Source organism: Pezoporus flaviventris, unplaced genomic scaffold, assembly GCF_033815535.1.
Source record: "Pezoporus flaviventris isolate CSIRO_AGI_PZ_B2104156 unplaced genomic scaffold, CSIRO_AGI_Pfla_v1 ptg000036l, whole genome shotgun sequence".
Taxonomy (NCBI): Eukaryota; Metazoa; Chordata; class Aves; order Psittaciformes; family Psittacidae; genus Pezoporus; species Pezoporus flaviventris.
In genome coordinates, this window is record NW_026892584.1 from 21117114 (window position 1) to 21128495 (window position 11382).

Genomic DNA, 11382 nt, shown 5'->3' on the forward strand with positions numbered 1-11382 from the left:
TTAGGGGTTCTGTCTACCATTGTATGTCTACAAGGCCAGCAAATATACAGATAACTTCGTTCTTTTCTGTAGGCAGACAAGTTCCTTACCCAGTTTTACAGATCCAAGTGGATTGCCATCCTCAAGACTTTGTGAGTAAATGGTACAACCATGCACCATTTCTTTCATAAAGGAGAATGTGAATGTCATGGACAGGATATTGCAATCAAGCATTCTTGCAAATATGGGAAGGAAGTTTGTTCAGTTCCAAAGTGAAAGAACAATAGATTTTCTTTAAGTGTGCAAGAGAAAAAACCCCAAACCAAAAAAGCCCAACAAAACAAAAATGACAAAAAAAAAACCGCAAACAAAAAACATCAAGAAACCCCTCCCCCCAAAAAACAAACCAAGCAAAAAAAGAAAAAAGCCCAAAACAACCAAAAAAATCCCCAAATCCAACACCAAAAAAAAAAAAATAAAAAGATTTTATTTATTGAATGTGCAAATTGTTGTGAGCTCCAAAATTTGAGATGCTGAATTCACACATGGTTCAAAATTCTCAGTTTCTCCAGTTTGTACTGATGAAGGGTCATAAGTTCATCTTTGATGGTAAGACATCCATAAAAGGAGTAGTCTTTGTCCAATTTAGGAAATCTTCAAGAAATGGATTTCTAGATAGCTTTAGAGTTATCCAGCAGAAGCCTATACTTTTTTTTAAGTCAGTCATCTAGATTTACACTCTGTTGGCAAACAAGATAAGACCATAGTCTTTATTGTATAAAACTCAGATCCATCTTTGTATTCTCTTTCTCCAAAGAGTGAATATGTTCATCATAAGGAGGATCTTTTTTTTTTTAAAAAACAAATAACTATTTTAGCTTGAAACAACATTTTTTTGTGTGTTTGTATTCTTCATCTCTTTTTCTGTTTTTGTTTATGCAAATGCGTAAAAGAAATAATACTGCATTTGGAAAACCAAGTTTTAAAATGTTGGGTTGTAAGTTTTTTGTTGGTTTGTTTGTTTGGGTTTTTTGTTTGTTGTTGTTGACTGAATGGGAAAAATCCCACGGTACTAATATTCCAGTGTCCAAATAATTAGCTTTGGCCATGGAAAACAGAAGTTATGATCTGCAGCACTGGTGTTGATTACCTCTAATGGTAGGGATTTTATACTTCCTTTCAACTTACAGTTTTTCTATGAGAGAACTTGTATTCTTTTTGCCCCTGAGGAGACTTTTGATAACTGTCTAATTTATAAGGACTTCCAGGTCTTAGACACCATCTAGCTGTAGTACAAGCCATTAGACTCTTTTTGATCATCTGACATGGTACATGCACAATTCATTGTATGTTTGAAGTTCACTGTACCTTCAAGCAGAAAAGTTTACCAGTTGCAGGTAATCTTGTTTCCTGAGTTTGAAACTAGCATTGTAATTAAAAGGACATATGCAGAAAATAAAAAAACCCAAACTCAACCAAACCCCAAAACCAACCAACCAACCAACCAAAACCCCCCAAAACAAAATCCCAAAACACAACAGATCATTGTAGGTGGGCTTTAAGCCCTTCTGCCTTGTCTATGATGAATCATGTGGATTACTCAGGTGGCTGCCCCATCCCTGGAAATGTTCAAAGCCATTTTGGATGGAGCTTTGAGCAACCTGGTCTAGCAGAAGGTGCCCCTGCCCATGAAAGGGCACTTGTCTTTGGCAACCAGATCATCAGGAGATTATGAAAACAAAATATTTTGATTTTTAATCTTTTGTCTGGCAATCCTAATTTAAAACAAAATTATACAGAAAACCATAGTTTTTCAGTCTTGTCATGGTAAGCCGAGGTCTAGCAGGATACATTTTGAACTGTGGTAAGTGCAGTTACAACTTTTTGTAAATTTCTGACTATTTAGTCTTAGGAGAATGAGATGTGGAAATGTCTATCTATTTTTACTTATAGAATTTACCTGTTGAAAGCTTCACAATGACATTGGCCTTGAAGAAAAAGCCAAAAGGTCATCAAATAAACAAAATTAAGAAGGTCCTATAAACCCAGCATCAAAATGCATTTATTGCACAGGAAAAATGATAAACACATCATCAACTCATGGGCAACATACAAAGGAACTTCCCCAATATCTTGTGACACAATAGTAACATGGCTTGGGATTTTTTTTTTTTATATTGAATGTTACAGTTTTTATTCTTGTTAAACTGAAATCACTTTAAAGTTATTTTGGAAGCATGAAGGAGTAGCATAAGTAAAGTAAAATAATGGAAAAATCCCCGTATTTAGAATTGTGAATAGAATCCCATAGAATAGAATAGGATAGGATCACCATATTTAGAATAGAATCCCCATATTTAGAATTGCGAATAGAACCCCATATTTAGGATATTGTGTCTGCTACAAGTTTCTTTTACACAAATATAATAAAAGAAACAAGCTGACTAAAACCTAAACAAAGAAATATAGCATCGTAACATACAACCAGAATAAAGTAGTTAAACACACAAACTGCCTTCACTTCTGGAATTAATAGAGTGTGGCTGGCTAAGATTTATTTACTTGAATACAATTTTGCTCCAGGAACTATTCAGTTTGTATGGTATACAATGAGTGAATCCGTGAAAAGAATTGACAGTAAATGTCCTTCAGTAAAATGCAGCATTCTTATTTATAGAAATCGAGGTACTATCTTTTATGAGAAAACTTCAGTCAGGAAGAAAATTTTATTTTTGGTATATAACTTAAGTTATCCTCATAATACCCTTAATTGTTAACACTAAAGGGAAAACATTTTAAAGAAGCTAACAGTTCAAACTATCAATACAGGTTTTTTGAATTTTTGTTTTCTACTATCCCAACTACTCTGAATTTTAAGTTATGTACTTTACTCAAAACAACTATTAAAATATATATAGATGTTTACAAAATATTTTGTAAGAGATGTTAATTTACACATAAATGTATAAAACCTCAAAAAGCCTAAAGACAATCTGAACATTTAAAGCACATTAAGTATTAGAAAATATTTGTCATTTCAAATATATGCATGTACTTATCAACATATGAATGCATATCAATTCTCCTGTTTTTTCATAGTATGTAGATTTTTGTTTAAAGATTAGATTTCTGATCTTTGTAACTATGGAAGCTATGTACCAATAGAGTCCAAGAGGCTAGCATATGCATTTCAACTGCTCTTCTCATTTAGAATTTTTAACTGAAAATATTGCCTCACCCAAGTTACTCCATTTCCCCCGTGATGGCTGTGTAATTCTGATTTCCATGATTTGCCTTTACCTGCCTGCCTCATGACTTCATGAGTGGCTATTTCTCATGGTAGCGTTCAAACAGTTGTTAATTTTTTGCAGGGAAGAGATAATGTAAACACCTCTTTTGCTTGAAATGCTGTCAATACAATAAACTAGTAGCAATCTAACGCATTCTGTGCTTATCGCAAGAAGGATTCATTCTTTCTCATTATGAAAGAATATTAAAAGACATTCCCACAAAGGTTCTGCTTCTATGAAGCAGTCAGTCTCAGGAGCTTGAAATGGTTGGCTGGAGCATGCATGAATTTGTTTGCTATTTCTAGAATATATTTTATCAACACCTTTTCTCTACAATTTACATTTTCAAAATGTCACTGTTTCTGTGTGAGATACTAAGTATGGATCAATTAACTGTTGATGCTTTCTGCCAAGAATAGATGTTGTGATATAACATATATGCAGGACAGAATAAATATTCTATGATGGAAAAGCAGAAATTGCCAGGCTATGGGTGAGTAATGCATCTTGAAGGTTACCTGAAGACATGAGTCAAATGCTAATTATTAATGTAGACGCTGTTATAGAAATAGTTGAAATTTGGGAGAAAAAAAAGATAAGGAAGTCTAATTTTTTAGTTGTTATCTTTTGTAGGGAAAAATAAAGCTTAACTTACCTGCTTTGAAAATGTATTCAGGTAGGAAAAGTTAAAATATGGTTTCTACAGTCAGAGCAGATTCAGCACAATAAGTCTAAAATGCTCTTAGAAACTCATTGTACAGAATGAAGTAGGTGTCTGAAGGAATTAGGTCTTCTCTGAAGCAACACAGGCTGCTCTATCTAGAGAAAGCTGTGATAGAGAGTAGAAGGGTGCTTTTGTGAAGTACCTTATCCTTGAAAGGTTTTCTTGTGCTTTTTAAGAGATCTGGAGAGGATGAACTATTTGAAGTCTTGCGGACTCTCAGTTTTTTTTCTGGTGACTTTAAGGTTCAGATTGAGGAATGTCAGGGCAGCTGGGGTGAAGGCAGTTTGCAAGTACTTGCTGATGCTTCTTATGTCCCCTGTATTTTAACAAATGGTTATGAATCCAGAAATGACAGTCTTTGGCAATAACTCAAAGTACTGGTACCTACACATTGATAGAGAATGATTGGGCAGAAAGTGATTATTTCTAAAAATTTCCATAGGCTGACTTTTGGTTATTGTCATTGCAGTGTACAGAATTATTTTAAAATTTAGACAATCAGATTTTACCTTCCTCTCACATGAACCAGAATGTGAACCTACCTGTTTTCATTTACCACTATGTGACGTCACTGAATGATGATACAATCTGCAGTAATTTGGAAAAGAATAAATTGATATTGCATTTGTGCCTTATTTTTGTTCATAATGAGGTTATACCTCTATGAACACCCATCTAAACCAGTTGTTTTTAGAAGTCTTACATGACATTAAGGTCATAGCTGGGTTGCAAGAACCTCTGCATGAAACAGAAAAAGAAGGTTTTAGACTGCTGTTACATGCTTTTTTTCCTTCCAGAGCTGCAGTCTGTAAGGTCTTAGTCTCCTGACAATTGCAAAGATGAGATGTAGCCCTAAGTGCAGTCTTGCCAGAATTCATGACATGAGTCTGCTGCTTCAAAGGAAGAGATTCATTTAAAGTGAGGCACTATCAAGGAATTCGGGTGATGACATAATAATGTAATCTTTCACAAAAATGCTTATTGAAAAACTGTCCCTCATACAGGCAAAACCTTTTTTGAAGATCCTTGCTTTCAGCCCACTTCAGTACGATTTAGTACTTCTGCCTGTGCTCAGTTGCATATTTGTCCCTGCAGACCTATTTGTGGGAGTAAACCAGCAAGGGTATACTCGCTCATATAAGTAAGCAAGACTTTGAAAGAAAAAGCCTTGTCTAATTTGGGTATGTACGGCAGCTGCACCTACTTGAATTCTCTGAAAAGAGAACCCCACTACCTCTCTCATCACACTTAGACACACTTCTATAGGTTTTATGCATGAAGTTTTAAACATTAGGTAAAACATCTGAGGATAAATGAGTAGCAGCATGTCAGGAATTACCTATTTGCCTTTTGTTTGGGATCACCACTTCAACCATTTGCTTTCGTGAGCCCTAAGAGATTTGTTCTATACTTCACTTTGCAGACTTCCCAAATTTCTAACATTCATGGTATTTGGGTAAAGCAGAACTACAATATGGTTTGAAATTTTCACTTTGGATAACTGTTTGAACAATTCTTCAAGATACTATGTGTTTTGAAAGTTAAATGGACAGAATTTTGAAAATTGCTGTACTGCAATCAGAACTCCTTTCTCCAATACAAGGACCTTCTAACATTATTGGGTAATGATGTATAGAGTACAATACATTAATATTTCTTTAATGTGTTCAATGGTACATAAGAATGTAGTAATTAGGCACTAAGGGATTCCTTTTGCTATGGTTTGATGAGGTGGTCAATTACCTGTGCTGTATGACAGCAAGTGGTACAATCAGTTTAACTTAACTTAATAAGTACATTGACAAAAAAGGCCACTGTGATGTACATTAGTTTCACTGAAAAGGTTCTTTTGAGTTATTACCAAAGTAAAACCTCAAATATCAATTAATTTAATTTGTTTAGAACAGTTTACTCTTTACACATCATCAAATCTTTTGCTATCAGAGATTGTACTGTACAGCAGGTAAATTATAAATGTCTAACCAAAAAGTGAACATTTGGCTGCAATGGCTACTTAAACAATATTAAAGGTAACAATTTAACTAGAATTTTCCTTTAACTGAAGCTCTTAAACTAAGATTGATATAGAACAGTTTTAGAGAAGAAATAATGCCTACTGATTTATATAAAATGCTGTTCACTGTATTTTCCTTTTTGTATTAGATTTAATGAATAGATATGCCTTTTTTATTTTGTGGTACCCTACCATTAAATGATACCATCATTTTTTTTCCTGCCTAAATAAATTCTAATTCTTGTCACCTTCTATCTCTACATGAAGATTTTAGACATTATTCCTAATTGAGATTTTTACTGAATATCTTTTAAAGATAAATTTGTTTTATTCTTTCATAGACTATTTAAAAGGATTTTTCACATTTTTATCTTCTAAAGGAATTGTCAATGAGAAACTAAAACTGCATAGACTATACATTAAAATCACTTTAGTTTTTAAGCTGTCATGAACTGTTTCAAAAAATGCTAAGTTGCTATTGTTTAATGTCTGTCATTTTATAATGCTTTAGAAGTTATCTATCCTGTAAAATTATTAACTGATGCTAAAATTGCCTTGTAAGTATTAGGACAATAGCAATTTTGTAACAGCTGGGACACTGCCAATGTAAGATAAGTACATTTTGCTCTGTAGATTCATAAAGTGCTTTGAAATGGTTTGTAACTGATGGATGGATGCATTTTCTAAGTGTAGAAAGCAATATTTTGTAGAGGGAAATGGCTTGAAAGCTGACACACATGCATGCAAATGCCATTCTCTTCAGTAAGTAATTTGCTTTTTCTTTCAAAAGCATAAATGGCATAGTTAGACACATTATTTTGTATATTGCACATAACAATACAAGATGCACAAAAACAGCAAGTACAAAACATTTCATATTGATAGAGGAACCCATGGCTGTAGTATATGATTAGCATAAATGTATACACACTGAAGAAATGCCTTCACGATTTAAAAGTAAGGCTGAACACAGGAAAAGTTCTAACTTCAGGAAATTAAAATATTTAGAATATACTTTCTATTTCTCAATCTTGTACATTTTATACTTTCTATTTCTCAATCTTGTACATTTTATAATTAATTATGACATGTAGGGCCTGAATTAGACCTTACTTATGCTCAGTACTGCATCTGAATTGATGGTGCCTTATCAGGCTTTCGTTTTGAAGGCAAATCAGCCAAATGAATCCTTACAGTGTTCGTATGTCAATGACAAAACCCAGGAGGATACTACTCTGACATACATGTAGGCACAGATAGCATAGATGAAATTTGTCTTGTAATTTAAGAACCATTAAAACCTAAAACTGATTTCTATCTTTGTGTTCTATATTTGTGGTTCATATCACTATCATTTAGCCAGCTTCTGTAACAATTTTTCATGGTAAGCTGGTGTTTTAGGTCTTAGCCCTTGGAAATTTCTATGCCTACTCATCTATCCGACCTTGAGGAGTGACAGCCTCACTGAACAGCTGAGAATAATACAGTTAAGTCTATACTGAGTAAGTGAAGGAGTCCCAGTCTTAGTCTGGAAAATGGTCCCCAATGGAATCTTTGGAATATCAGCTTGAGCAGATCTATTCAGTGTGATTAGTGTCAACATATGGCCTTTTTGTTTAAAGAAAGGAACATTTCCTTCATAGAAACTTGTTAAATTTCTCATTCAACAATTATTGTAATATGACCTTTATTGTTCATCATTTTCACTAAAATTTCTGCTTCTACATCAGATTCTTTCTTAAGATATATATTCCCATTAGATACAAAACAGCCATTAATCTTAATGGAAACTATGCTCAGAAATGGAGTGAGAAAGATACCCAGGAGGTTTTGTCATACCTTTAAATTCAGTACCAAAAAAAAAAAAAAGATTTGATCTATAATCTGATAATGAATGCACATTGTTGAAGAATTAAAATTTAAAATATATTTACATACTTCCTGAATTTATATTAAGAAGAATTGAAAAAACACTTTTACTGGCTTGTGTGGCAGATTTCATGCTGTATCCTAAGGAATACTGCTCGTGTTGTGATACTGTAGGAAACAGAGAGGGGTGAATAGCTCATAGAAACAGCTTATCTGACAATCTGGGTCTTATATATATATTTTTTTTTTGTTCCTTGCTTGTGAACAGATGATATTTGTTTCTGAATTCTGTTTTTACAATATAAAAACATTTTATATTTGTCCCATAACTTTATATATAAAATTCAAAATTTGAGCAGTAAAGTTTACTGTAAACGATACGGTTTTACCTCTGTTTCTGGACTTGATGTCCATGAAATGCATGAAACAAAAACTTGAAAAAATCTGAAGTTTGTTTGTTTATGTTTTTTGAGTATTTGAACATCTCTTTTTAGAATTAGCTGTCAGATTTTGTAACCGCAAAATTGTGGCAATATTACAATACATGTGACTGGTAAGAAAAATAAATCCACAAGCAAAATAAATAATTCAGTTTATCTTTCAGAAGACCCTTTGTGTATTATAAATTGAATGATTCTATTAATAATAGGAATATTTTGTTTTTAATTGAAAATCCTGATTGCAGTTCTTTAAAATTTTGTCTCATAATACCTCTTTATCTTGAAGGATCAGTTTGTAGGAGGGAACCTGTGAAAAACATTTAATCAGAAACTAGCAAACAATCAGTAGAGTGGCAAGAATTTGATAGTAAAGAATACTTCTCCGTAAAATTGTCAGATTGGAAGGATCTGATAACTTCCACTTCTAGGAGCTACTTGGAAAATTTGCAACTATTTTTAAATGCTTATGTTTTAAGAAAGGAATTGTAATATAGGACCATGAAAATCATTTTACTAAGACTAGGTTAGGTGTTTATCTGTATTATATCTGCCCTAAGGAGAAAATTCAGAGCACACTTTGTGATTTTGATAGCTTGTGTGACTGGAGCCCATAGGTAGAAACTGTGCCTTGGAAGACATAACATTTTTTTTACGTATAATATATGTAACTTTTAAAACATCACCAGAGATAAGCTGAAAATATAACCTACGCAACCAAAAACAACCTGAAGAAAATATTTATCTATGGACTATATTACAACTTGAGTAACATTATAGATCTCTTGAAAGCAGTATTCAAATAAAATTTATTTATGATTTTGCATTAAAAAATTAGGTAACTGATTTTTTTTGAAAAAAAAAAGAGAAAATAAAAATGCTGTCCTTTGTGGAAAAAATATGTGAGAGAATTAAAATATAAAAATATTTGAAATATTATTTTAATTTTAAAATTTACATTTTTCAGTTTTCTTTTCTTTATGTAAAAGTATAATTAATAGGGAATAATGTGAAGAAAAAAATGCGTTCATTTATATTTTCTCTTCCATTATAGTTCCCCTTTGTTTTCCCTAACTGGTGTCACATTTTTCCCTGCAGATTTACTTCATCCTTTGTAAGAAAACAAACAGACACAAAAGCCCTTCCTAAACTAGGTAAGAAATTAAAGGCTGGTTTCCCCTCTTTATTAGCCTTCTAGAAACTTTTCATAGTTGGGTGTGTGCACATATAAAAATATTTCATATAACCTTATATCAGTCCTATTGCTGCGTAGTGAACACAACAAAGTTCTTAAAGCACAAATTGATCTTAATGTTCTTGAAAAATGAAGCTAAAATATTTGGGAATAACATGGGATAAGGTTATGCTTATTTGAATAAATAAGTAATATGGACAAATATATTTGCTTTCCCAGAGTATGCATATTGATAGCGTGTAATTACCATATGTAGTACAGTGGAGGAAAAGTCTGTATTTGATTTTAAGGTGATGAAACTACTACTTCACTAAGTAATGCTAACGAGAGGCAGAAACCAGACATCACTGGAAACATAAGCAATTTCGTTGTCTTAGCTTTCCATTCAAAGCCACTGAAAATTCTTTTACTTAATCTCATAATCATCTTGAAATAGCTGACTCTTATATGTTGGTTTTTTTTTTATAGCAGCCATGATGTTTGGATTAAAACTCCTTTTGTACCTTTTGAAAAGGCAAAAAAAATGGCTTAATGGAAATTGTATAAATAACTGAGAGTTGCTGCTCCTCAGGAAAAAAAAAATTGTTTATGAAGAAATTTCTTAGTGAGCATTTGGCCATGATTTAGGGACCACTTTGAATTCTTCAGTTTGGCCTATTGTGAAGTAGATGGGATCATTTTCTTCTATACAATTTCTGCAATTCTACCTCTTATTTTAGCACATAATTAGGAGTCAAGCATTCTGAGGGAGCAGGTTGCACAGAAGCATATTTACAATAGTGATTTGAATAGGTTTTATGTACTCTAGCTATCAAGGCGCAGTAACCTTTAATCATAACAAGGACTGAAGTGAGAAGAAAAACTTGGTGATACTCTGTAGAAAGCTCTTTCTTGCCACACTCATAAGTCCATCATTCCTTATTTGCTTCTTTCAGGCTGTGACTCAGTAGCTAGTATTACAAGACTGAGATGAAACAGTAAGATAGTTGTAGATAAATCGTTATACACATGATGTTTTATTTTCAAAATGCAATGGTCCTGGCAACAAAAAGCTTTACTTGCAGTGAATTGTTGGTGGGTACTTTCACATTTTAAAATTATGAAACATGAGGTTCTAGCAGGTTTCACTTACCTCCTGAAATTATATTTTATAAAATTTGCACACGTGTCATACTTTTTATCAGCACTTTTTTTAAAAAACTATTCTGCATGTATTAAGGAATTGAGTCAGAACACTCTCTGAATAGGTCAAAGTCTAATATCATTTTTTTGCAAGACAGAGAAGCAGACAGAGGTTCAGCACTGATTATGCACCATCTGTAAAATGCTGAGCTCATTTAGCTTCTATTAATTTACACATGCTTTGACATAAGATTAAGATGCTTTGCATAGTACAACTAGCATTCAGTCTTCATAAGACTGGGTCTTACTCAAATTGAAATAAGATACCAGTAATACAGTTTTAGTATGGTCTACAGTGGTATAGTCCATGTACCTGAGGCAGTAGGAACTGGTTACCTTTCATAGTAAGACAGAAAAAAATTCAGAGGCTGCTTCGAGATTGCTCTGACTCAAAGTATGTGCAGCCTGTGATCTTGCATTGCCATAGTCAGAGGCAGTAGGTCACCTGGGATTGTTCTTCAAGTGACTAATTTTCCTGTACAAAGACACAAAGTAGAACAAGTTACTGATTTCAAGGATCTTCTGAACTTGCTAGGAAAATGTGGTACTTTAAGTGCAAAAATCTTTTTCCTTCCCTCTCTTCTTTCTCCCTTCCTCCTTTATTCCCTCCCTCCCTCCCTCCCTCCCTCCCTCCCTCCCTTCCTTATCTAATATACCTGATGTCTCTGATTTTCCCTTTCTCCTTTTAATTA

The 11382-nt window shown here is 33.2% G+C and overlaps 1 long non-coding RNA gene across 1 annotated transcript; it reads left to right on the top strand.

Moving 5' to 3' along the window:
• The first annotated feature begins 137 nt into the window (after positions 1-137).
• Positions 138-9469, top strand: LOC133274768 (uncharacterized). Its single transcript, XR_009745248.1, has 3 exons — positions 138-277; positions 4791-4935; positions 9412-9469. It is a non-coding gene; the product is annotated as an uncharacterized LOC133274768 (long non-coding RNA).
• The last annotated feature ends 1913 nt before the right edge of the window (positions 9470-11382 follow it).